This window comes from Mus musculus, chromosome 5, assembly GCF_000001635.26.
Source record: "Mus musculus strain C57BL/6J chromosome 5, GRCm38.p6 C57BL/6J".
Lineage (NCBI taxonomy): Eukaryota > Metazoa > Chordata > Mammalia > Rodentia > Muridae > Mus > Mus musculus.
The window spans coordinates 120,007,112-120,033,758 of record NC_000071.6 but is presented as its reverse complement, the minus strand read 5'-3'; the positions used below and the strand labels follow the sequence as shown (position 1 = coordinate 120,033,758).

General features: G+C 47.3%; 1 long non-coding RNA gene across 2 annotated transcripts; it reads left to right on the top strand.

Annotated features, from left to right (window-relative positions):
• Positions 1 to 1,800: 1,800 nt before the first annotated feature.
• On the top strand, positions 1,801 to 5,534 carry Gm42019. 2 transcript variants are annotated; one of them, XR_001785048.1, is made up of 3 exons: positions 1,801 to 3,072; positions 3,237 to 3,985; positions 4,904 to 5,534. It is a non-coding gene; the product is annotated as a predicted gene, 42019 (long non-coding RNA). The 2 variants fall into 2 exon arrangements; XR_878741.1 differs by having other exon boundaries at positions 3,237 to 4,574.
• The last annotated feature ends 21,113 nt before the right edge of the window (positions 5,535 to 26,647 follow it).

Here is a 26,647-nt window from a genome sequence, read left to right as displayed (position 1 = left end):
CTATTCTGACACAGCAGGAAAGCAGTGGCCCTACCCATCCAGGACTCTCCAGAGTGCAAGGACAGAAGGCTAAGGTCAAAGATGAGAGTAGACTTGGAGATAGAGGCTTTTTTTTTTTTTTTTAAGCTGGTTGGATGTGATTATAAGTCTCAGTGATATGCTGTAGATTAAAGTGTAGTATAGGGTGGAGTCTACCCAATAAGCAATGGCTTGTGGTATAGTGGACCCTAGAGATATTTGCTAAGTATCTAAACATGTTCTTACAGCAGGTTATAAGTGGAGCCATGGCAAGACACTTACCCTGTGCAACTTTGAGGCCGTACCTTCAGACTGTGCATCAGGGCCAGGAGGTCCCCCTCGTTGACAGCACCTCTGTATTTTATGTATATAAGGCATCTGCTTACAGTGTCAGAGCATGGTGGTTCTTTGCCTGTTTGGGAAGGGTTTTGCCTACTCATTTGATCTAAAATTGCTGAAGGCTAACTGGATCAAGCTTTAACGAAATATGTCTGAGGAAGCTGGCACGGTTGCTTCAACAGCCCTCTCAAAATGTCACGATGCTCAGCGTTCAGACAGGATTCACACCGAGCTGTCTGGTTCTGGGCAAGATTCAACTCCAGTAAGGCTGTCTCCATCACTAGTAAGGCTTACTAAAGGCTACTGTGTAATTATAATAATAACAACGATGATGATGATGATACAGAAGTTCATGTGCAAAAGAGGAAGGTCCTTGTCTTAGTTTGGGGTTTGCTGCTGTGAGCAGACACCATGACCAAGGCAACTCTTACAAGGACAACATTTAGTTGGGGCTGGCTTACAGGTTCAGAGTTTCAGTCCATTGTCATCAAGGCGGGAACATGGCAGCATCCAGGCAGAGATGGTGCAGGAGGAGCTGAGTTCCACTTCTTGTTCTGGAGGCGGCTAGGAGAAGACTGGCTCCCAGGCAGCTAGACCCAGTGTCTTTAAGCCCACGCCCACAGTGACACACCTACTCCAACAAGGTCACACTTTCTAATGGTGTCACTCCCTGGGCCAAGCATATATAAATTAACACAGTCCTATACTATTTTTGTGAGTTTTTTTTTAAAGATAGGGGTTCCCTGGGTAGTTCTGGCTGTCCTGAAACTTGCTCGATAGACCAGGTTGGCCTTGAACTCAAAAGATCTGCCTGACTCTGCCTCCAGAGTGAGTCCTGAGATTGAAGGCATATGACACCACACCTAGTTTTGAGAAAGGACCTTTAAATGGCTCAAATAATCTAAACTTTAAATATTTGATAATACAATGTTTAGAGACCAGTTTTTACTATGCTTCCTAGCCCAGGCTAGCCCTGAACCCATGATTCTCTTGGCTTTGCCTCCTAAGTGCTAGGATTTGAGGTGGGAACCCTTACATCTGGTTCCTTTAAAAAAAAACAAACCTTAAATGATTTTCGTTTGAGACAGGGTTTCATACTATGTAGTCCTTACTCTCCTGGAACTTGTATGTGGATAAGGCTACCCTTGAGCCCTCAGATTAGCCTGTCTTTGCCTCCAGAGTGCTGGCATAAAGGCTTGTACCATCACACCTGGCTCAGCAGGACTCTATTGGCTTTAAGGTTTTTCTTTCTTTTTTCTTCGATACAATATATTTTGAATATAATATATTGTATTCTTTCACCTCTCAGTTTTTCCCAGATTCCACCTCCCCACCCACCCACCCAATTTCCTATTCAAAAAAAAACTCCCAAAACTGAAAACCAAATCCAAGAAGATAAAACAACCAAATACACACACACACACACACACACACACACACACACACACACACACACACGTAGTGTCACTCCATTGGAGTAAAACAGTTCTGTCTGTCTCCCAGTATAAATAATTGCACATAGCTTTTTGGTCAGAGGTGGGACTTTGTGCCCACTTCCTGTCCTCTGTGCTGGGATTTTCTGTGGCTTAAACTTGCTGTCACTCACAGGGGCCACTCTCTTCCCGCACTAAGCTCCTCCTTCCATTTGCAGCAGGGTCCTTCCCATGTGGCCTTTTTGAGAGATGTAAGAGCTCGTTGCCTTGAACATAGAGGGCTGAGCCTGGAAAACGGACTGCATCTGCCCCAAAGTGTCATCCTTATGTCCCCCTTCTTTAGATTTAACCTTCAGGCAACCCAGTATAATCTGTGTGGTCAGCTTCGAAGTGAGACTCAGGCACTTTCTATTATGGGGTCATGAAGAGGACAGGCATCCAACACCTAGATGAACCAGGATCTTCTTCCATCAAATGGGGAAGTGCTTGCCAAACTTCTGAAGCCCTTCTTGGGCAGGGGAAGGGAACAGGAGACGCTACGGACCATTCTGCTGATCTGTCACACCAGAATTCTTTATGCAGCTCTTGCTCCATCATAGACTCAGAAAACTCTGGAGCAGAGAAGCCCAGATGTGTCTCACTTCACCCAAGCTTGAGATACGGAGTCTGGAGATAGAGGCTGGAGACTGTCCTCCCTATCTGCAATTGTCATTTGCACCTTGCGACGCCGGCAGCACCCTTCACTCTGCACGCCGCATGAACTGCACCTCGCCGGACCCAAGTTCATTATCAGTGGGGTCTACTGTATATACAGTTGTTGAAAATGGATCCTGTAGATGGGGGACAGCTGTTTGTACTTAGCGGTTAAGTGTCCCTGCGATGCTGGCGGCCTCTGACAAAAGCGCTGTTCTCTGCGAGGCATCATTCTCTCAAAGACTTCCTAAATCAGGGCCAGATGTCTGCACATGACTCGTGTTTCTTCTGAAGATTCTTCTTTCTGGGAAGGGGGCTTTTACTGAGGTGTGGGAAGTGGGGTGCATAAGCCGGCACGCTCACCACCCCTAGAAGACTGGGGTGGCGTTTGAGTGCTAAGGACTGTCAGGCAACTGAAAGTGATGGTGTCCATTTTACAGATGTGAAAGTCATCAGGACACAGGACACAAGCCCCACAAGCCACTGCATTGTTTGGGGAGCTACAAAGCCATTGTATCAAAGACTGCCGTACTTAGCTTCAAGTTCTCGATTTCTCTGTGCTCAGTTGGGAAGACATGGTCAAAATCGGGTAAGCTGTCTTTTTTTCTTTTTTTTTTTTTCTTTTTCTTTTTCAGTGCTCCATTGGGGTCATGGTCAGAAACCCTGTGTTAAGCCAAACTCTATGCTGAGTTTGGGTGGGTACTGTGCAAGGCAGACAATGGCTGTCTACATTATCCCTTTTCTTCTTACTAGTAGAAATCCAGACAAGGGCTGGAGCATCAGCAGCAACTTTGATATGTGAGGTGACCTGGGAATGAATACCTCGCAGGAGGCTCGTGGAACACACCAGCCCCAGACAGACCAACCCTCCAGGTTTGGAATTATCAGTCTAGTATTTGTCCTAGGTTTGGGGATATTATCGGAAACACCCAAGCCAACATGGCTTCATGCTATCAAGTACACTGAGAAAGGATACCTGACCCCACAGAGACCTTTGTGCTTCCTGCTAGCACCGTTCTACAAATGGCGAAGAATCTTCACCGATACCATGGAAGGAACTTTTGCAGTCTGTGTCCATAGTAAAGCATCAGAAGGAGAAATATCCCTTTAGCCTTCAATTATTTGGCTTCAGTGTGGCAGAGTCTAGAACTCTTATATCTTCATTTTAGAAGCTGAATGTTATCAGTCCTAGAATGCTCATAGTCTCTTGTGTTCTCGCATGTTCTCTTACTTAGGTTGAGGAATCAAGACACCCCACGTATGCCCGGTGAAGCTGAGGTTTTAGGACAGCCATTGTCTGCCTTGCCCAGTACCCACCCAAACTCAGCATAGAGTTTGGCTTAACACAGGGTTTCTGACCATGACCTCCATGGAGCACAGTCCAACACCTTCCATCTCAGCCAGTTTATCCATTCCCCGTGTGAATTCTCTAGGTGCAGCAGTTTGGGGCATGCTATGTCCTCAGCCCTGTCATCAGGAAGGACAAGGGCTGAAGAGAGCAGGTATGGATGGGGAACGGGTTTCTTGGCTTCGGAATGTCGATGAAGGACCGTAAGGTTAGGGAAGCGGTGCATTGTCCATGGAACAAGTTTGAGCTGCCACAATCTGTGGTTCCGACTCCAGCCTAAACTCAGAGGTCAAATGAAAGAGGGTCACAGCTCAAAGAGAAGGGTGAAGCATGGGGCCTTACGGCGCACTCTCTATACCTCTCCATACACCCATGCCCTGTTCCACGTGTCAGGCCAACAGCTTTCCTGTCCCTCTGTTCCCCAGAAGTGGCAGCACAAACTCCTACTAAGAGCCTAGGAGGTTACAGATTAGGTGACACACCACCCCAGCTGGAGACTCTTCCCTGAGTTCTATTTTAATCTTTGGCACCATCCCACTTTGCAAGATACCCAGTGTTTAAGGCAATTATGTCCCTTCTTAATCCAGGTCTTCCAGACAGAATACTGTAAACACGAATCTGAGTCCTAAAGGAGGAGACCCCAGCAGTTACATGAGGCAGTCGGTCAGAAGCTTGGCATACGCCCGAGTGGTAGAGTTTGCCTCGTATGCAGGAGACCCTGGGGTCCATTGTGAACACCCCATGTAAGAAGTGGTTTTCAGAAGTCAATAGCCCAGCTTGCCCAGAAGCCTAAAAAGAGGGAGTGCCAGGTCTGATGTGGCCTCCTCAACAAAAATTCTAGCTCCCAACATTCCTGCCCCTCAGCCCCAGTGCCCAGGGAAACTAGGCTCCTACAGAGCTTGATGGGGGTGACCTCACCCAGGAGCGGACTGGAAGCAAGTGTTCCAGTGTGTCTGCAGCCTATGGCTGGAAAATCGCTTCTCCCCTGCAGCCCTTTCCACACCAGCAGCTGTGATTCCCTGCACTGTCAGTACCTTGCCAACAGGTTGGAAATGAATATGTCTCTCTGCAGATGGCTGTCAGGGACGACACATGTGCTCGCTTCTCTCCCTGAACCCGGGAGCATCAGACCTGGCAGAAGGTGGTCCCAGGACGGAGACTTGAGGCAGTGTCGGCCACCTGCCCAGCTAAGGTTTCTGGTGATGAGAGGGAGGGATGCAGAATGTAAGGGGAGTTTGGCTGACCTCTGCTGAGGCCCTCATCTAATACAGGAAGTGCCGGGATGCACAGCACCTGGGAAGGGCGGTTAGGACCAGAGCTCGTCTACCCAGCCCTGCTTTCTCTTTTTGTCCCAAGGATGTGCAAAGATGCTGGAGAGCTGGGAGAACGGTCTGTCTCCCAGACATGTCTGCACTTAGCTAGTACATTTCTGTTTTTATTTCTATCCCTATATGGGCTGCCATCATGGAGGTGGGTATATGTTGGCATTAAAGTTTCCTGTCCAATGGTACTGAGTTACGAGTCTTCCACAGCAGTCGTGGAAGCTTGCCCACGGGGTTAAATACTACAAGCCTTACTTAATAATCACTCTTGGTGGCCTCAGCTGATGCTACCTGCTACCCTCTCTCTCATAGCACTCTGGTCTGGCAGGAAGCTCTTTAAAAAGAGTTCCCCAACCGGGCAGTGGTGGTGCACACCTTTAATCCCAGCACTTGGGAGGCAGAGGCAGATGGATTTCCAAGTTCGAGGCCAGCCTGGTCTACAGAGTGAGTTCCAGGTCAGCCAAGGCTATACAGAGAAATCCTGTCTCAAAAAAAAAAAAAATCCTCCATCTTGATATGAGGCATGCTTTAGGCTTTCACTGAGTCATCTCCCCAATGTTCTCGAGGGTACAGGCATGTTGAGGACTCCAGGGACCCTCACAGCACCCTTGAGATCTGTAGATAGCTCATCCCTGGTTGCTACAACATGCTCAGAAGGTAAGAATCCATCCAGAGCTTGGAGATGCAGAGACAGGATGGAGCCCAGTGTCATCTGTGTGGCTCAAGATCACAAGACTCCTGTTTGCAGAGGACTCAGCTATGGAAAATCAAGCGACTTTGAGGGGTAAAGGCTCTTCCAAGGCACTTCCTTCTACATTATGAGGGCTCCAAGAGGTCCTCAGCTGACTACAGCTTTTATCTAGAATAACTTCTGTAGAAAAAAAAATAGCACCTGGGGTTTTGTATCTCTCGCTGAAGTTTCATGTGACAATGGCCAAGTCTCAGATGTGGCTTGGAGGCAATGCTTTTTTTAAAGGAATGAACTGGGGAGTCAAAGGAGACCCTCACATCAACCCAAGTTTCCTCCCACTCTGGGAGAAACATGGTCTAGAAAGTGGTCACTATCTTTTTTAACTAAGAAGATTGATGGTAACAGACAGACCTCCTCAGTTGTAAGAGGAATGGCTATGGCCACCGCTACTCAAACGTCAGGGCGCACAGCCACAAAAGCATCTCCTGTAGGAGGACCTAATTGAAGGCTGCCTGAGAGACCAAGGATTGTGGATGGCAGACAACTCCAGCCAATCGGAAACTGCTGTTTAGAAGAGATGCTTTCTTGGGACCAATGGAACACACGAGTTGAGGGTATTAGAAGAGCTTGCAGCAGCGTTCAGATGAGCTTGCTGCAGCATTTCTCACCTGTTACCCACACACCGTCTCAAAGCGTGCTGTGCTGGCTAGCTTTAAGTCAACTTGACATAAGATAAAGAGACACTGGAGAGGAGGGAACCTCAAATAAGCAAATGCCTCTGTAAGATTGGGCTGTAGGCAAGCTGGGAGGGCGTTTTCTTCCATTGATGTGGGAGAGAGCTCAGTCCTTTGTGAGTGGGGCCACCCCTGGGCTTGTGGTCCTGGGTTCTGTAAGAAAGCAGACTGAACAAGCCATGGGAAGCATTCCTCCATGGCCTCTGCATTAGCTCCTACCTCGTTTGAGTTTCCACCTTGAGCTCCACACTCACCTTCATGGAGTGTGATTTAGGATATGTAAGCCAAATAAAACTTTTTCCTCATAAAGTTTCTCTTTCTTTCTTTCTTTCTTTCTTTCTTTCTTTCTTTCTTTCTTTCTTTCTTTCTTTCTTTCTTTCTTTCTTTCTTTCTTTTTGTATCATGTTGTTTCATCACAGTAGTAACCGCAACAAAGACTTTCCTAGACCAGTTGTTCAAGGTCAAGGACATTCAACACAAGGTCACTACTACTTTCTGGCACCACTTGTCTGAATTGGAGATGCTGTTGCAGGGATCCACGCCTAGGGGTAGCACTCTGTACTTCTCTTGCCAGCCTGCAAGGCCTTGGCCAGTCCTCACTGTTTTCCTAGCTCTCTCCATATTACTGAGTCTACAGCATCCAGACATGCTCCCCCACCCCCCCACCGAGTTCATTAAACTGGATGAACCAGGATCTCCTCTCCAGAACCCTGATGTGTAAGGATGTCTGAGACCCTTGGATGTCCTTGCTTTTCATCCGTTATAAGGATAATCTCTTGTTCAATTGCCTTCTGTGCTGACTGGTTTTATGTCAGCTTGATGCAAGCTCGAGCCATTTGGGCAGAGGAACCCTCAGCTGGAAAGATACCTCTCTTAGAGTGGCTTCTGGGTATATTTTTTTCTTGATTATTGTGGAATTGTGGGTAACCCCTTCTGGGAAGAACTCAAGATAAAAAAAGGGAGTTAGTTTTTCCTCTGCCACAGAGTTGATTATTCCCATCGTTGCCGCCGCTTGCAGACCTTCCTGACAGTAGAACCAGCAGTTCCAAGCTTACATCATGGAATGGGGTACACCAGTGGCTCTCCAGGAACTTCCCAGTTTCCTGGTGACAGACTGGGACTACTGAAGCACCCCACCTTGTGAACTAAATAACTACGGTTCCCCCCACCCCTACCCCTGCCCCATCCCCACAGAGGCAGCTATTCTGTGGCTGCTCTAGACTCTCTAGGGACCTAGCTCAAGGATTGGGTACCAGGTTCTCAGCATCTCTGTCAGGGATGATCTAAAGGCTTATGGGTTCTGTTCCTCCAGAGAACCAGGCTGGCTAGCCCTGGAGCTTCTGGGGACCCTGTCTCTGTCTCTCATCTTCCCATAGGATTACAGATGGGCACACTATCACATCTAGCTCGTATGTGGGTTGTGAGAGTTTGAACTCAGATCTTCACCACTTGCATGGCCAAGCATTTTAAACACAGTTCCCATCCTGACTTCCTTCCATGGTGAACAGTGCTGTGGAAGTATAAGCCGAATAACCCCCCCCCCCACCCCCCACCCCCGCAAGTTGCTTTTGGTCCTGGTGTTTCATCCCAGCCATCATAACCCTAATTAGGACAGGCTCACTCATTAGTGAATCCATTTCTGGCACTTGAAACCTAGCCAACAGTCTGTAACTACCCTTGGCTGGTGATGCTATAGCCCCAGAGAACACCCTTCTCCTGCCACTTCCTGAAACCAGCACCATTTTCTAACTGTATTTTTTTTTTACATGCTTATCCTTAGACCCACAGATAAGTGTGGTTTCCACTTCCTCAAAGGTTTTTCCCTCCCACAACAGGTGAGAGTGTTTCTCAAATGCAGAGAGAACTGATGGGGTGGGGTGGGGTGTCCCCAGTCCCAATAGATGCATTCATTATAACACCACATCTACACCTAAAGGTTCAGAGAAGACAGGGGCAGGATGATTTTAAGAACCAGGTATGGCAGGGGGCTCCTTCCAGGAAATCTCAACAATGAAGCTGCCAAAATATGATTTTCACAATGACACTACATCCAACCTAAGGGGATGGAGGAACCTGAGTCCCAGGTAATGATACAGGCAGAGAGGGCAGATGAATATGAGTCAGGGTCGATTTCCCCACTGTGCTTATGCACACACACACACACACACACACACACACACACACACACACACACACACAGCCTATTGAGTCCATTTAGAGTATTGTTCCTGTGTGTGTGTGTTTATAGTAAATATGTAATAGGAAGTGGAGATTTAATTTGAGGTGATGGAGACACGAGAGCCGTGGGGAAGGGTAAAACATAATGTAAATTCAGCACTCCCGTGTGAAATCCTCAACGTTTAGTTTTCAGAGTTTCTAGTGTTCCAGTGGAGAGGCTCACGTGGTTCAGCATCTAAATACTTAGTTGTCCCCCTGCTGACATCTAAGATCAGCCAGAGCCTGCAAGGAGCCACACCCAGTTGCAATGCTGTCCCTCAGATCCTCTCTCCTGAGCTTTCAGAAGGTACCTGTTGACCCAGGAAGCTCTGCACTTCCAAATTGACTGCCAGCTTTGTTCTTAGACCGATCCAAGCTCCCTTGCCATTTCACAAGTGCAGGCGATTTCAGGGGATTAGAACCCTCACCTCTGGGGACCTTCTCACACTCCACTAGGTGTGTTTTAATCACCACGAGAGGCCCTGGCTGTCATGTCTCATTACTTAAATATATTATCATGGCCTGGCCTTGGCTGGTTTGGTGGGATTAAAGCAATAAAACTATATGGACAAGTGGCCAGCGTTAGTTACCACCCAGAACGGCTGTGGGTGATGGTGCACAGCTGCGGCCGTTTACACCCTACCCTCACCCCTACTTCCTCTTAAGCCCCACCACCCCACCTCCGGAGCCAGCAGTTGCTGCGCCCCAGCAGCCAGGCTGTCACGGGATTGGTCCAGTTTCAGAAGGAAGCCTTGTTGCCTGGCAACAGACAAGCTGACTTACCTTGCTTTTCTTGGACCCCCGGGGGAGGGGGCGGAGGGGGAGAGGTTGCATGTGCCTTTAGTTGCTCACCCCCCCCCCCCCCCCCCCGCAGACAGCAAGTGAGGCATCTTTGTTATTTAATGCTCATTTATTCTTAATCGCTGTGGCAGGAGGAATATTCATCCCATGATCCAAACTGGGGCCCCGGGCCCAGTTGTTTTGAGACAGCTATGAGATTTACTAGAGATGTAAAGCATATGAACGAGGATGGGTGAATCAAGGTTTTGGAGACCCATGGGACTTTTGTAAGAATTTCTATGAGTTTTATTGTTAAAAAAAAAAAGAAAGAGAGAGAGAGAGAGAGAGAGAGAGAGAGAGAGAGAGAGAGAGAGAGAAAGAAAGAAAGAAAGAAAGAAAAAAAGAAAAAAAGAAAAAAGAAAAGAAAAAAAGCCTTGAAGGAAACAGTCTAGTGCCATCCCCTAACCCCCCTATTTTTGTTGCACAACAGAGCTCAAGGCCATCACACAGCTTCCAATGAACAATGATTATCTCAAACCATGAGGCATTTGCAAGTTTGGGATTTCTGGAACTGCTTAGAATTCATCTAGACTGTAGCAAGCGAAAGATTTGTGTGTGTGTGTGTGTGTGTGTGTGTGTGTGTGTGTGTGTTGGAAGCAAATACCAGGCCCTACACTTTCAGGGTAGTGGCTGAATCAAACATTAAGGTTTCGGGGCAGGGACTTAACAGTGGTGGCAGTTATAGCCACGGGTGTGTGCTGCACAGGTCTCAGCTGTCAGCATCAACATGACCTTGTTGCTTCTGAGATGCTTTGCATTTATGGTTAGCAACATTGTTTCTTAAGACAGACAAAGCTAAAAGGCAAGCCTGGAGCCCTCTGTTCAAGGACTGAGTCCATTTGTGCATGTCCCTGGTTAGTTCTGTGGAAACTCCACACAAGCTAGAGACATCTGAGAGGAGGGAACCTCAAATGAAAAAAAAAATACCTGTAAGATTGGGCCTTAGGCAAGCCTGTGGAGCATTTTCTTAGCAATTGATGGGGGAGGGCCCCTGCCAATTGTGGGTGGTACCGTCATTGTGCTGGTAATCCTGGGTTCTATAAGAAAGCAGGCTGAGCAAGCCATGGGGAGCAAGCTAGTAAGCAGCATCCCTCCATGGCCTCTGTATCAGCTCCAGCCTTCAGGTTTCTGCCATGTTTGAGTTGCTGCCTTGACTTCCTTCCATGGGGAAACAGTACTGTGGAAGTGTGAGCCAAATAAATGCTTCCCTCAAATTGCTTTGGCCACAGTGTTTCCAACAGCAATAGCAACCTGACTAAGAAAGTATGCTACACAGGCTGGAGAGATGGCTCCGCGGTCAAGAGCACTGACTGCTCTTCCAGAGGTCCTGAGTTCAATTTCCAGCAACCACATGGTGGCTCACAACCATCTGTAATAGGATCTGATGCCCTCTTCTGGTGTGTCTGAGGACAGCTACAGAGTACTCATACACATAAATCTAAAAGGAAAAGAAAGAAGAAGGTATGCTACACTTAACTTCGGCTTTTGACCACTTCATGTCTTTTCCTTCTAAAATGTCCTTGGTTTGACTCCCTTTAAGGCAAAATGTTTATGCAAAATATAAAAGTTACTAGAAACAGTGGTTTTGAGTTTCTGCAGGAGTGGGAAGCACTTGTCATCCTTCAGATGAAGTTTAAGCAGTTGACCATCTGCGGTCCCCAACACCAGCCTGGCATACTCCGCCCACTTGTTTCTGTAAAGCAACAAGACTGAGCATTCCCAGTTCGGTTTCATAAGGGGGTGTTGTAGGTACTTGGAAGTTAATCGGCAATGGTCTTGCTAGAACAATTATTGGTTAGACACAACCAGTTTGGTCATGTCTGTGTGTGGAGGCAAAGAACAGGAGTGTCTAGCTGCCTCAGGGACAGTGTGAGTTTGGAGGGTTTTGTTTTCAATTGATTTATTTTATGTATATGAGTACACTATCTTCAGACACACCAGAAGAGGGTGTTGAATCACCATTACAGATGGTTGTGAGCCACCATGTGGTTGCTGGGAATTGAATTCTGGACCTCTGGAAGAGCAGTCAGTGCTCTTAACCTCTGAGCCATCTCTTCAGCCCCAAGCTTGGAGTTTTAGATTCTGAACATGGTCCCATCTCTATAAGTCACTCACCTGTCAGCCCAAGTTTGTCACATGTATTAAAATGTGGCTTTTCCCAAAAAACTAGATAGTAGACCCATGGATATACATCTCAGGTTAGAAAACCCATTCATGCTAAACTCTGTTCAATTGGGAGAGACTGGCACTGGAGCCATGTCCCCACCAAACAAGAGATTTCTGGATGTGCCCTCCACTGAATAAATAGAAGGCACGCTGTCAATCACCTTGGCACAAGGATCCCAAAGGGATAGTGCAGAGTTCTACATGGAATTCTGGGGTTATGTGGTCCAAGCAGCCCAACCTCATGTAACTGATTAACAACCCTGGCCAGTCTAAGCCAGACTGGGTGCTCACTCAGACTTGCATTATTGGCCCTGAGAGGGGAGGCATTATTGGAGATGTCCCATTGGCATTACGGCTCTCAGCTGTTTGCCAGGACAATGGCATTAAAGCAAGCTCAAGTACACATCAAACTCTCAAGGCCAGATGGAACTGGAGCAGAGGACAGCAGACAATGCATTTCTCCCCAGCCTAAGATTCTACACTACCTAGTTGCTCATTGGTGAGACTTTTCCTACTGAGAACTTGTCAGGTTCAGACAACTTTGCTGATCACGCCTCCCATCGCCCCCCTGGCCCCAGTCAGAGTGGTCAGTTCCTAATGTCTGCTATCCACGTGCATAGCCACGATCATCCTTATTTTAATGGCTTTGTGCTCTCAGAGCTCTTGCCCATTCCCACACCCCCTACTTGAGACGTATGCTGTGTCTCATTTCCCCATCATTTCTAGAGAGCACCCTTCCCTGTTGTTAGCTGGTTGGTCCCTGTCCACTCTGTTCTCAGCTCTGCATTCCTGTCGGGAGGTATTACTGTGATTAATAAGCCAGATCCCCCATCTCACTTGGGATGCCACGTATCCAAGGAGTGGCAGTGATGCTCAGACTCAGTAAGGCTGACAAGGAGTTGGAAAAGTCAAGCTCCATTCCAAACCCAGGCCAAACTAGCAGGCCTCACCCCGGGGAAACTTGTTCAGGGTAGAGGTGTTAGATAGCTTCCATATATATCTGCACTCCTGGGCAGGCTTGGAATAGCTTGACCTTCATAGACCTCCATGTCTGGAAGTCACGTGCAGCCAGAAGTCAGCATGCAATTACAAAGAGACTATCACCATGGCGTAGTTTTCTCCCATGAGTAAGCTAGGTGTTCGAGAGCAGGTGCTATACAAGTTAGGACAGAGCAGGTGTGAACCATCTTGTCACTGTTTCTAGAACTGAATGGTGCTAACTGCCCACTGGGATTTACTGAGCTCATGATCTTCTCCAGGGAGGATTAATGCCCACCCCCAAATTCCCATCAGCTAGACAGGGGTGTGCCCTAGACCCTGAAAATGGACAGGTGTCCTCAAAGGAGACTTGAGAGAATTGAGTCAAGATGAAGAGAGGAGACTCCTCAGGCTAGGTACGTTTGAAAACAGGTGGCTCTCAGAGCAAGGGGATGAATAAGGACAGTCCAAAGAGACGGGGACTTCAAAGGAGAGGCTCACCTTGTTAGTTGAAAATGGTGTAATACTGCACAGATCACGCCAAGCCAGCACAGTTCACACTCTGAGAGGTCTTTACTGAAAGAGGGGAAGAATCAAGGAAGTGAGAAAGAGGGCTATGGGTTGGGGTCCATGTCTTTTATCCAGGCTGTGACATGGGTAACGCAGGTGGTTATGTGCACAGGTGATGCAGGCAAGGCTACCTGCTCAGGAGGTGTGTGATGGTTGCCAATGGCAACTCACAGGCGGGTTCTTGTCACCTAGGGATGACATCATCACCGGATTCAGAGGCTGGCTGTACACAGCTTCTGATGCTAACACACCTTAGTTGAGCTGCTCTCTGGGTCTTGGCTTTAGCATCTTAGTCTACAGGCATCCCTTCATTTGCTGCCCATTGAGAAAATTTTCTCCCTGGGTTGAAGGCAGCTGTCTACCCTGAACAGGCCCCAATGACAAACCCAATTCATACTCCAAAGCCCCCAAGTCCCCACTGGGGAACAAATGAGATTATTGGAATTACTGACAGGTTGTGGGTGAGGGGATGGTTGATGCAGGAGCATTCGTGACTGGAGAATAGATACACGGGGAGATCAGCATGGAGAGCATGGATTGAACCCTCTTCGCCCTAGTCACGACATCTATACCCCAGCCCCTCCCTGACACCCTGAGGCCACGTGCAGTCAAAGCAAAGTGGCTGGGAGGAGAGATCAGGGAGAGACAGTCCCTTGTCCCCTCTCTGAGAGAATATCAATAAGTCCAGCTGTGATAAACCTTTTTTTTTTTTCAGGTGGCACAGCTGGCCTGAAGGTGGCATATGTTCTGCTCTGAACATAGTCACACAACTCTGCCATAGCAGGAACGTTCCATGTATTTTAGAGGAGATCCCTATGTGTTCCAGCCTTGGCCCTCATCTCATTCTTAGATCATGGATGCCTTGTGGTCAAGCCACAACAATGCTTCCTCGTCCTTAACCACTGGACTTTCTTTGCAAGGCCTGACAGTGGCCTTTTTCCTCTGTCCCCGCCTTAGAAATGTCACGGTGTCAGAGGCCTTAGAGGAAGGCATTTGGGCTGGTTAGATGCTGACTTAAGTTAACATGACCACTTGACTGTTGGATGGAGCTAGGTTTATGGGTATACCACCACACCCAGTTTTGTTGTTGTTGTTTTGTTTGTTTGTTTGTTCTGTAGGCTCCAAGTGAACGCAGGCTCCTCATGCTGTGCACCAGGAGTTTTCCATGCAGGGCCACAGCCCCAGCCAGCCCCATTCACTTTTGACACTGTAGCTGTCTTTCACCTGTTTTTTCAAGTCTTGCTTTGCAGGAAAGGCATTTGAATTTCCAGCTCATCTAAACACTTCCCATGTTAATGCTAAACACAAAAGACAGCAACAGGGAAGGACACGGACTCTACCTAGAGTCACACACCTGTAATGTTGGAGATCGGTTATTCCGATCTGGCCATACTGTCGTTACATTTACTCTACACCCATACTTCTCAGCCAAAGGCCTAGGCTCTGGGAAATTGCTTTTCTTGATGGCCCTCTTATTGGTGCTCAAGTTGGTAGTGGTCGATAATCTTCAATTCCATCAACTGTGGGCAGAAGAAAAGATTCCAGAAAAGTGCTGGACCAGAGATGATGGTTCCCTTGAAGTTTTTACAGAGGTTTCCCTCTCTCAGGCATCTACTTACAGATAGCACCCGTCTGTGGGCAGGACTGGTGATGAGATAGCCGTGATATTGATCTTTGTGTTATTCCCTTCTGTCCAGTCAGGCCTGCCAGATCACCAAGACTGGCCAGGTCATGGAGCTCCTTCCCTTGTGAGTATGTGCCACACTTTGTGCCACAGAGGGTAGGTAGTTACACAGACACAACCCGGAGGGCTCTGCCTCACGCAGATACTTGTCTCATGGAACAGAGGCAAGGCTTTGTCAAGTGGAGACAGCCTGAAGCTCAGAGTCCTTAGCATAAAATTTCTTAAGAATAAACACTTTCCTCAGCTGCCCCTAAGAGGCAGAAGCAAAGCCCCTACAGCTGAAGATACCATGAACTTCAGACACAGGGCCCAGAGGCTGCTAAGGTGGAACTGACCTCAGTGTCTCTTCAACTCTTACATATGCATGTATGATGACAAAAGCCAACCTCAGGCCATCTGAGGTTGGGCAACAGGAAAACCACAGAAGCCACACACTGAAATGGCCACGCTATGTCAGGAGGACATTATTGATGGGTATTTCTGGTTATACTGGTTTCCGGTTCAGTTCTCTGCTGAAGTTGCCTTTTGGACATAGTCTTTGGTGGGAGAGACTTCAAGACTGGATGCCCCATTTCTTCACAGCATTCTGCTTAGCCTTTGGCTCTGTTATTGAAGAACCATGAGCTACTGAATGAACCAAGCCAATTGCATCAAGGATAGCTGCTACAAGGTATACCTTTGTGGTTTAAACCTTCGGTAGTTAACTACCAACATAATGCTGGAGGGTATCCCTGCATCAGAGTTCTCTAGAGAACAGAACCAATAAAGTGAATCTATTAGAATTTATTACATGGATTTGCATAGTACTCACAGCTGTCTCACATTGAGGGGCTGGAAACCCAGTAGTTTCCAGGTGTCTTAGAATTTCTAATCCAATGCCAAAGATGCAGAAGGTGCCAGGAGAGCCACTGGGCTGTCCAGTGACTTGGTTGGAAGCCTGGAGATGCTGGTTCTGCTGTCAGCACAAAGTTATCAGCAGCTTTAAGACATCTCAACTCAGCACCAAGAGAGAGAAGACCAAGTGGTTAAGAGGCAGATCTTTGTCACGCTCTTTCAACCGGGTTGCTACTAGGTACCTCCCATACTCCGGGTGGGTCTTCCCCAATCATTTAAGTCAAGACCACCCCTCAGTTGAGGCTCTCCACTCAGGAAATTCTAAGTTGTGTCAACTTGACGTTAAAAACCAATCATCCCAGTGGACCTCAGAGAACCCCTTTTATAGGGCGCCCTTCCTACAAAGCTAGACTCGAACCTCAGGGAATTCCTGATATAGGTCCCCTGCCTCCCTGTGAAGGTAGATGTGCTGAGCCTCAGAAGGTAATTAACAAGGTTCAGAAAATCCTACTAAGTTTCTAGAAATGGCCAACATCCATAAAGGCAATCATGTTCAGACACCCAGAGACGCTTGAGCCCTGAAGGACTCATTGAGTCTGGGGATGAAGTACAGTTGGCTGACATGGCCACTGGAGCGTAGGTTAATGGAGCCACTTGCAAGGTGAGGTTTGTATTTGGGCATACTCAAATGGACTCTCTCTATCCAAGTCACTGATCAAATATTGAACCCAGACATGGGTCTGATCAATAATGACCGAGCCACCGAGGCTCAGGTCATTTGCATCGACAGTTGTTTTTGTTCTGGTCTGTCGATCTTCAGGTGTCACCGAGATTGATTCAGTGATCGATCAGAGCCCACGCCTGCTGGATAAGTCACGCCAGAAAAGATCTGTATGCAGTCGAGTTCAACAAGTCAATAACGGTTTTGCCAGGGACGGTTGAAACTTAAACCAAGGTTAAAGAAACTTAAAGGTTTCTTCCCACTGCCAATAGTTCTTACTAACAGAGCTATATACCCCACACCTCCAAATATGAGCTTTCTTAACATGACTGTGATCTGGGAGGCATCCATTTGGGCTGATGCTATAAAAAGTGTGATTTTTCTGAGCTTGGGGTTTCCTTGGTCCATGAAACTGCTCTCTCCTTACCCTCCTCTGATTGCAAGGGGTTTAGAGACCCAGTGCACGAAGGTAGACAGTCTTAAGTCTGCTCAGAGCCGCCTCCTCTGACCTAACTCACTGGGTGGCCTTGAAGGTTTCATTTGTAAAGCTTTGACATCATCAAGACAGCCTGGTACACAGTAGGTGTTCTAGAACACAGTAGGTGGTAATTTGGGCCCATGGAGCCTACTTCTTGCCTCCAGAGTTCTAGGCTAATGGCCTTTGCATCAGTACTTGGAGGACCTCACTGCCTGTTTTAGCACGAAGTGTCCTTCTACTTGAACCAGCATTTGCTAAGTGTATTGTATTCCAGGTGTGTGCCAGGCGTTACATCTCACAGCAGGACTAGTGAGTTTGAATTTCTACAAGAGGGCCAGAAGACACATGAGAGGGGGGTCCTTCCTCTCTGTCTTAGCCCTTTATACTCTTCCTGAATGCATTAATGGTCAGAGTAGATGATGCTCTGGGTATAAGTATACAATTAGCCATGGCAGTGGGACCGAAACTATTATTCAAAGGACCCCTCCCCTTTCCTTACTTACAGGGTGCATAATAAAACATTGTTCAAGGTCCCAAGGTAGAGATGGCATTAGTATCTAAGCTTGATTCTTATACAGTTGTAAACAGGCAAGATGGCATCTCATCACTATGGAAACCACAGCCCACACACAGGAGGTACCTGAGTGATGGAGGCACTAGGTACTAGGTATTGTGTACTGGAGACATCCATGTTCAAGAAGCAATTCTCAGGCCGAGCTGCCATCCCAACAGCAAGGGCGTGTCTTTCAGATTAGATTGGCATCTTGTTTTCTGGTCTTCTTCAGCTTCTCAGGCTTCCCAGCTCCGCGCGTCCCCCCTCCCCCGCACCCCCACCCCGTTATCAGCTTTGGGTGGAGAGGCTGATATTAAGAGCTCTGATAAGGCCCACTAAGTGGTAGCAAGCTGTAAACATTCTCACCGATGCCACTCGATTAGCTGGCTGGGAAAATGCCTGAAAGGATGGATGTCCTGGCTTGTGACAGACACAGCCAACAGTGCCACGTGGAGTTGTTGAAAAGAGAGAGCGGGTGGGGGCCACCACCAGAGAGTTCCAGCTGAGTATCAACGGCATGGTCTGCCAGGGCGGCTGTGGGCTCATGCTCTGATAGATGTACCCACCAGGGACGCTTTGGGGCCGATAAGTTAATGACCTGTTAGTAGGGAGCTTGGCTAAACAGATAAGGCTGCCCGCATACCAGAGCCTCCATTGGGCTTATTGCTCTGGCTTGGTTCTGTCCCTGGGTGGGTGAACAGTTGGTGGCGGCAATCTGCTGTTTAACTGGATGGGCTGGAGAGACAACAGGGTTGGACAGGGCAAATGAGCGAGTGAGGGAGCGAGCACCTTAAATTTTGGAGCTAAAAAGATCCAAGTAAAAGTTTAAGTGTATGAAGACACTTAGCTCAGATGGTATCTGAAGATGCAGGCTTATGCAAGAAGGGACATGTGTCATCCAAATTCTGGTTTCTCTACCTTAACATACCTAGGCAGACATTTTCCTGCTAAGACCATGGATGGGGGAGCAGGCTCGGCAGATGGAGGAAGCACTTTGGCTTTCAGGAAGCACCAGGAATCCCTGAATCAGGACAGTACAGGGAGATTCAAAGTGCCTGCTCCTAAGACCCTGCGTTTTCCCCTAAGGAATCAGCTTCCATTTTGCAGTATGTCCCTACCTTCAACCCCATAGCCTTCCCACTAGTACCCCAGGGTGTGTCTCTTTGATACACTCTGCAACCCAGAAGTCGTCAGGGTATGGTCTCCCATGAGACAGAAATCAGCAGTTCAGAGCCACACATAAGGTTCTGACCCCACCCCATCGTGGGCAAAGTCTCTTTGAGTTTGGAGACCCGCAGTGACTGAATTATAGTACCATTTAAAAAGGTACTTAAGGAATAAGGAAACATCCTGGTGTGTAACTCTTGTAAACCTAAGTTGGTTCTTCAGAGGGTTGTTACTTTGTCAACTTAGCACAACCCTAGACATAATGGGAATTTCAGTTGAATTACCTCCATCTGATTTAATCTGTGGCTGTGCCTGTAGGGACATTTTGTTAACTGATGTAGGTGGGGCCCAGACTACTCGGGCAGTACCATTCCTTGGGTAGGTGGCCCTGAGCTGTATAAGGAAGGGAACTGTGCAAGCCAGAACAAGACAGTAAGCAGTGTTCCTTCATAGTTTCTGCTGCCATTGATGATGGACTATAACCTGTATGATGAAATAAACCCCCCTTCTTCCCCTGCAAGTTGGTTTTGAGCAGTGTCTTATTGTGACAGAAACCCAGCTAACGCTGTGGGCAAGAGGACTTAGACTCAGCCAAGACTTTAGGAGCAGGCAGACATTGCTGCTTACCACTGGAGCTTGTCTCTACTTTAGACACTAGAAAGACAAAGTAGCCTTAAGTAGCTTTTTCCCAGACCACACACAGTCCCCTTTCTGCTACATACAGATTACCCCACCCACCCGCTGCCCCGGGAATTGAAAATGCCTAGATTCCAGCAGCAGCAAATAGAGCTGTGTTTTCATGCCATGTGACCTTACTATGCACAGGCCACCTGATTGGACTGGGCTGGCCCACCTGACCTTAAGGCAGCTGATTTGCCTGTTGACCCAAGATCCTCTGCAGCTGAAAGCTCAGCCAAGTCAAAGTGGGTTTGAATTGAGACAGACACTCTGTCCAGCAAGGGAAAACACTGCTGGCTCAGCCAACGGAATATGAAGGCTCCAGAGAAGTCAAGGCTTACAAAAAAAAAAAAAAATCTTGAATATGGTTTATACTTTTCAGCCAACAGAGTACAGAAGGCTCCAGAGAAGCCAGGGCTTACAAAAAATCTTGAATACGGTTTATAATTTTTGGAATATAGTTTTCATACAACATAGTCTGATGACAGTATCCTCCGTCTTTCCCCTCGTCTCCCAGATTCTCTCAAACCATTCATCTCCATGCCTTCTTTCCATCTCTTAACAGGAAAAGAAAGAAAGCAAAAGACCCAAGGAGCACGTGACGTGCATACACATGTGCACATGCACGTGCACACACACACACACACACACACACACACACACACACACACACACACACACACCATGGACATGCAAAATCAAAATAAAAAATATACACAAGCAAAAAGACAAGCAAGGTAAAGGAAGGAAAAAAAAAGCCCAAACTAAGTGTTATGAGACAAGAAATCTCCAAAAATACATTTCAATTCATTTTGTGTTGGACATCTACTAAGGGGCACAGGACCACAGGACCTGACGACCTTAAGTGTGGACTTATATCAAGTGAGACTTCCTTTGGAGAAACCAAGTTTTCTTTTGTGAGCAGGTGCCAATTGGAGATAGCTTCTTGGTTAGGGAAGGGGGCTTATGTTGACTTCCCCTCTCAGTGCTGGCACCTCCCCCATCTGTGTAGAGGCAGGCCCCATATATGCAGCCATGGTCTGAGTTCACACGTGCATCAATCCTATGGCTTCTGGAAGATGACTTCTTGGGTGCTACTCATCACCTCTGGCTCTGACAATCTCTCTACCCTCTCTTCCACATGGTTCCCTGAGCCCTGATTTGGGGGTTGGGGGGGCGATTAGAGGATGACGTCCCATTTGGGACTTAGCGTTCCAAGGTCTTGCTCAGTCCAATAGTTCTTGCAAGAAGCCAAACCTTTTAGCTCAGAACCTGTCCTTTCCTCCGTTCCCACCTCATATGCTGTCCTCCCGTTCTGACACGAGCACTGCTCTAAACAGCAATGGCTGCCGCCCAGCAGCCCTCACATGTATGAAGCTTGAGTGGTGTGAGCATGCGGGAACTCCTTGCTTCCACCATGTTGGTGGGAACACATCGAGCACATCACACCGCTGTTATCGCTTCACTCACAGTCAAAGTGGGCTGACACTAGGCCTGATGTAAGAGCAATTCACGTGGCAAATGCATCTCATATGGAACAGGTGGGCAAACTCGACCATCGGTGATGTAAAGCCCCCGGTGGTTGGTATAGGAGCAGCAACACAAAGCCAAGAGTGCCCTCTGACTGGCATTGTCATCAGGCAACTTCCAGTGGTGTATGGCTCTGTTCTGAATGTTTAATTCTGGCTCTGTTAAAGTTTGAGAGGTACAAGACTTGGGGTCTCGTGGTTTTTATTGGCAAGCTTATATACCAAGTTTACAGAACTTAAGATCTAAACTTTGAGAGACAATGATGCCTTGGTTACTTCCTGGCCTCCCCCAGCAGCCAGTTGTGGAGGCCAGATAGGTGCACACACTGCATTTAAAAATGTGTTTCCCTTCCTAGGAGAGAGGCTAGAATCCTTGAGAGTCAGAATTCCATAAAACCAAGGTGACTGCTAAGCTGGACACCAAACAGCTGGGCACCCCTCTGAATGAGCTCCAAGAACAATTAATTACCTCCAACTTCAGTCTTTTTGAAGCTGAACTCCAGCGTCCCTTCCTGACAAAGGGCCAGTGCCTGTAACATCATCTCTCATCACACCTGAGAAGAATCCACCCTGGGGAGTCATGACAGAGTGGCTGCCTCTACATCCCTTCTCATGTTTGATGCTAAAAAGTATGCTTGCCGATAGCAAAAGTCATTGTGGTGGTTTGGATAGGTTGGTCCCCTGTAGACTCACTATTAGGAGGTGTGTCCTTGTTGAAGTGGGTGTGTCCTTGATGGAGGGAGTGGTCCTTGTAGGAGGGGGTGTGGCCTTGTTGGAAGGAGTATATTACTGTGGGGGTAGACTGTATATGTTCAAATCTGGCTAGAAGAAGTTTTTGCAATGGTCCTTTGAGGATACTTCAGAAGTCCCAGTGTCTAGGATAAAAATGAAGTAGAAATACAGAATTGTGTTTCTCAAATGATCTCTTTCAAACTCACAGTAATCCTCCTGCCTTAGCCTCCCCCTTCCACAATGCTGGTATTACAAGACATGAACCACCCAGCTGACAAAGCATTCCTTTCCTATAAGAGTCAATGTTATTTTTTAAACAAGGATGTAGAATGTGAAAAAACCTGCTTTCAGGGTTTATCTCAGCAACTTGTGCCAACCATGAGATTTAGCACCGAGGTGCCTCTGAAGCTACTCAGAGACTCTTGGAATAAACCCTCCAAGGAACTTAAATTTGGAGACCCAAGATCTTGCTTTGTAGCCTGAGTTACACTGAATAAGTCTCAATCTCAAACAGACACTGTCCATCTCAGGAAACCAGTTACACCAAGTTCATTCATATGCCACAGGGTCCTGGCAGGGTACACATAGGATCCTTCATCCTAGCACCATAGTTTTATGTTTTCACAAAGTCATGGGCTGCCATGATCTATATTCACACCCTCTGTGTCCCTGTGTCCCTCTCTCCCCAAGTAGTTTTTTTATGTCTTTAGAAGAAACCTAGTTTCTGCAGATAAAATAAAGCATTGTGTTTGAATATATTTTGATATTTCCCTCAACCTATCTTGGAAAGAAGCCATCGTATAACATATACACAGATCCATCTATCACTCACTATGTATGTTGGGGCAGGGCTGTCAAAGCTCTGGCCAATGCTTGAAGCCAAAGCTGAGCACAGATTTTACTATTCGTGTCTCACATGCAGCCTTAAGTGTCTGCCCAAAAATATCAGTTGTGCTTAAGCCAAAGCTCAAAGCCAAGACCACATATCACTAAACTGGAAGTCAGCCTCATTCTAGTTTAAAAGACCCCACAAAGCCCTGTATTGGACAACACACACATTACTCCACCCATCTCCAGCTCAGAATTCCCTGGACTCATACCACAGAGGGCCAGAGACTTGGGAGCCAACCCAGAGAGGCTCCAGCATTGTTTGCTGACCTGTGTTCAAGGACAGTGAAGTGGGAGCCATGTCATAAAACCCCACTGAGAGGAAAGTAAGTATCCTTGTTCCAGGGATGGCAGTGAGAACTTTGAGAATGGTATGGTGGTTTGAATATGCTTGACCCATGCGAAGTGGCACTATCAGGAAGTGTGGGCCTGTAGGAGTGTGTGTGGACTTGTTGGAGGAAGTGCATCATTAAAGGGAGGGGCTTTGAAACTTTGTCCAGTATGGAAGAGACACTTTTCCTGTTGGCCTACAGAAGAGCCAGTTTTTCTTGGTTGCCTTCAGAGATGCAGAGCTCTCAGCTCCTTCTCCAGTACCATGTCTGCCTGGAAAATGCCATGCTTCCTGCCATGATGATAATGGACTGAACCTTTGAAATTGTAAGCTAGCCCCAGTTAAATGTTTTCCTTTATAAGAGTTGCTTTGGTCATGGCATCTCTTCACAGCAGTACAACCCTAACAAAGACAAATGGCTACTCTTTGCATTGGACAAGGGGCAGGGGGGTTATAGTGCAAAGTTTGAGGCACATGTGAGTGACCACTGTCCTTATTCCCACAGAGAACCTGGAGATGAGCTGCAGGAAAGTTGTGTCATCTCGAAACAAGCTAGAGTCAGAGGAGGGAGCCTCCACTGAGTCTTCGGGAGAAATCTGAGATGAGGTCCCAAAATGACACAGCCTAGGGGTCTGGATTGGAATAATTCTCTGCCAGTTTAAAAAAAAACAAAAAACAAAACTAGGAGCCAGGAAAACCCTGGTTTAACTGGTGGCAGGAGAGAAATATCAGACACTAGTTTAAAAATGTGTTTATTAAGAGAGGGGAACTCATGAAGACACAAAATGACCAAGCTGGAAAATATAGTCTCTTTTCCAGGAGAATGGGGTTCTTCAAGTCTCTGGGGTTCAGTCTTTAAAGCGTCTTAAGCCACTAAGGCCTCTGTTTTAAACTACCAGACTTTTGTCTCAATTCAAAAGGGTGAGAAGGGAGCTGGGTTTCTTGGGAGTTCACTCCTAGCCTCTCACCTTCATAATATCAGGCTGTAGGCAAGCCAGTAGGACATGTTTGTAAATTTGTGATTGATGAAGGGCTCAGACCATTGTGGGTAGTACCTCCTCTGAGCTGGTCCACGTCCTGGGGTGTTGGGATCTATAAGAGAGCAGGCTGAGCAAGCCACGAGGAGCAAGCCAGTAAGCAGCACCCCTCCCTGGCCTCTGCCTCTGCTCCTGCCTCCAGGTTCCCTTGCCTGGTTTGAGTTCCTGACCTTGGTTTCTCTCAGTGAACTGTGACTTGGGACCTGCAAGCCAGGTTAACCCTTTGCCTGCCAAGTTGCTTTGGGTCATGTGTTTTTGTTACAGCAATGTAACCTGTAAGACAGCAGTTCATAAGCAGTTTCCTTAACTGATATGATTGGAAGAAGCTAGATACATCTTTCCTACTGAGACAACTAAAGAAACTCCATTTTACATTAGGCATCCATCTTGCTACCCTAACTAGCCATTTGTGGCTGACTCCAGCCCCTGGAAGATAAGTTCCAGCAATCTTTATTCAGTACCCCCTGCACTGCTGACCCAAAACATGCACAGCCATGACCACTTACTAGCTAGGATATATTTGCTTTTGGGCTCCTTTAACCTGTCTATCCAGATAATCAAGAATTATTTTTGAGATCTCCTTAACTACCTATTCTTGGCAGAACAAAACAGCTCTTGCCTTACTTTTGTCTATACTCAAGGTCTTGTGGGTTTTGCCTTTAAAAATCCTTCCTCCCACCCACCTTTCTCAAGTTTGGCTCAGAGATCATCCGAGAAGCGATCAATAAATCCTCCATGATAGAATTGAGTCTGGTCTCTATCCCAGGGTCTCAAATTCTATAAACCTACAACCCTTCTAGTCTCCAAAAACAGTTGATCATTTATTTCAGAGTGTCCGACTTTCCCAGCCATGGAAAGTCAATGCAGGAAGACCCCCAAGACTCTTAGTGTGAACCAGGATTAAAATGGGTCTCTATTTGGATCTTCACATAAAAGCCAAGGTGCTCAGCAGAGTGGGCCAGAGCCACCAAATCACTGGATAGCCCTGATGGAGAATTCAAATCAGAGATGGCCAAGAAGAAAAGCTCCAGGGTCTGTTTGGATCTACTGATCAACATATAGTAGCAGAACGTTTTGCATTTGCTAAGCCCCTCTGTGGCCTTGGAGGCATACAGGCCTCCTCCATTTCCTCCCCAGCTGCTCTCAACTGGAGGAGGAAATTAAGAGTGGGGGCGGGATGTGCTGCAGAAGGGCTGGGGTTAGCCTGGAGTCCATGATGGGCTGACAGGTCAGGGAAAGCCCTGATTTATCATCCCATCCGTGGTGCGGACCATCTGTCCTCATTAGCTCCCAGAGGTTTATGGTTTTTTAATCTTTTCCACATACACACGGTGAGCTCCACGCCGGCCTTTCTAGCCATGTACTTTCATGTCCTGGTGGTTGGCCTCTGAGTTATTACCCAGGACACATTCTATAAGTTTCATCTCATTCCCACTAACGAGCAGGCGTGAGCCGTTCATTCCTCACAATGGAGGCACCTGGAGGTACAATCAAACCATGTCTGCCAAAGCTAGATGAGGGTTTTACCCTGGAGTCTGTGGACCCCTGTCTAGAAAGTTCTCACGTGTGTTTCACCCAGCTAAAGCCCAGCAGAACAGACCTTTAACTCACAGCTAACGCTGAGAAGTTCCCTCAGTTCCAACAGAGCACCACGTTCTTCTACACTCCCCCACATATGACTAGCAGTTCCCTGAAGGGCGAGGACAGCTGTCCTAGGTGCCCTGTTGTGATGGTTTGAGTATACTTGGCCTACTAAGTAGCGCTATTAGGAGGTGTGGCCTTGTTGGAGGAAGTATATCACTGTAGGGGCGGGCTTTGATGCCCTGTGCTCTAGCTCCTCCCAGTGTAGAAGAGAGCTTCCTCTTAGCTGCCTGCAGAGGACAGTCTCTGCTGCCTGTGAATCGAGATATAGAACTCTGGGCTTCTCCTGCGCCCTATCTGCCTGCAGGCTGCCATGCTCCTCACCATGATAATGGACTGAACCTCTGAAACTGTAAGCCAGCACCTATTAAATATTTTTCTTTATAAAAGTTGCCTTGATTATGGTGTCCCTTCACAGCAATAAACCCTAACTAAGACACTTTCCAAGTTCAGGTCTTTTGCTACCTGAATTTTTGTTTCGTTTTGTTGTTTCGTTTCTCCAGACAAGGTTTCTCTGTGTAATAACCTGGCTGTCCTGGAATCACTTTGAAGACCAGCTTGGCCTTAAACTCACAAAAATCCACCTGCCTCTGCCTCACAAGTGCTGGGATTAAAGACGTGGGCCACCCTGTTCAGCTAGCTGAACTTTTTTTTATAACAAGCATTGTTAACCAAAATCTTCTCTAACTTGTTCTGAGCAGCTCACATCCCAGTGGCAGAATAGTTTTCTAGATTTGAGAGTGGATTGCTTTGTAAGTTGAGTGTGTGCGTGCACGCGTGTGCAGGGGAATGAGGGGGTACGGTTGCAGGTAATATCCATGTGAGATCCAGGTTAGTCACCAGTTTCTAGACTTTCCCCCTAGACTCTTCATGCCTGCTGCCTTTCTTCAGAAACTCTGTCACTCCCATTGATACATTGATACATTGATTGGTCTCATTTGTACCCATCTAGAACATTCTAGGTAAATAAGTAACATGGTTCCTCCGACCTCAGAGATTCAATTCTCCAGGACAGGCTCTGAGGT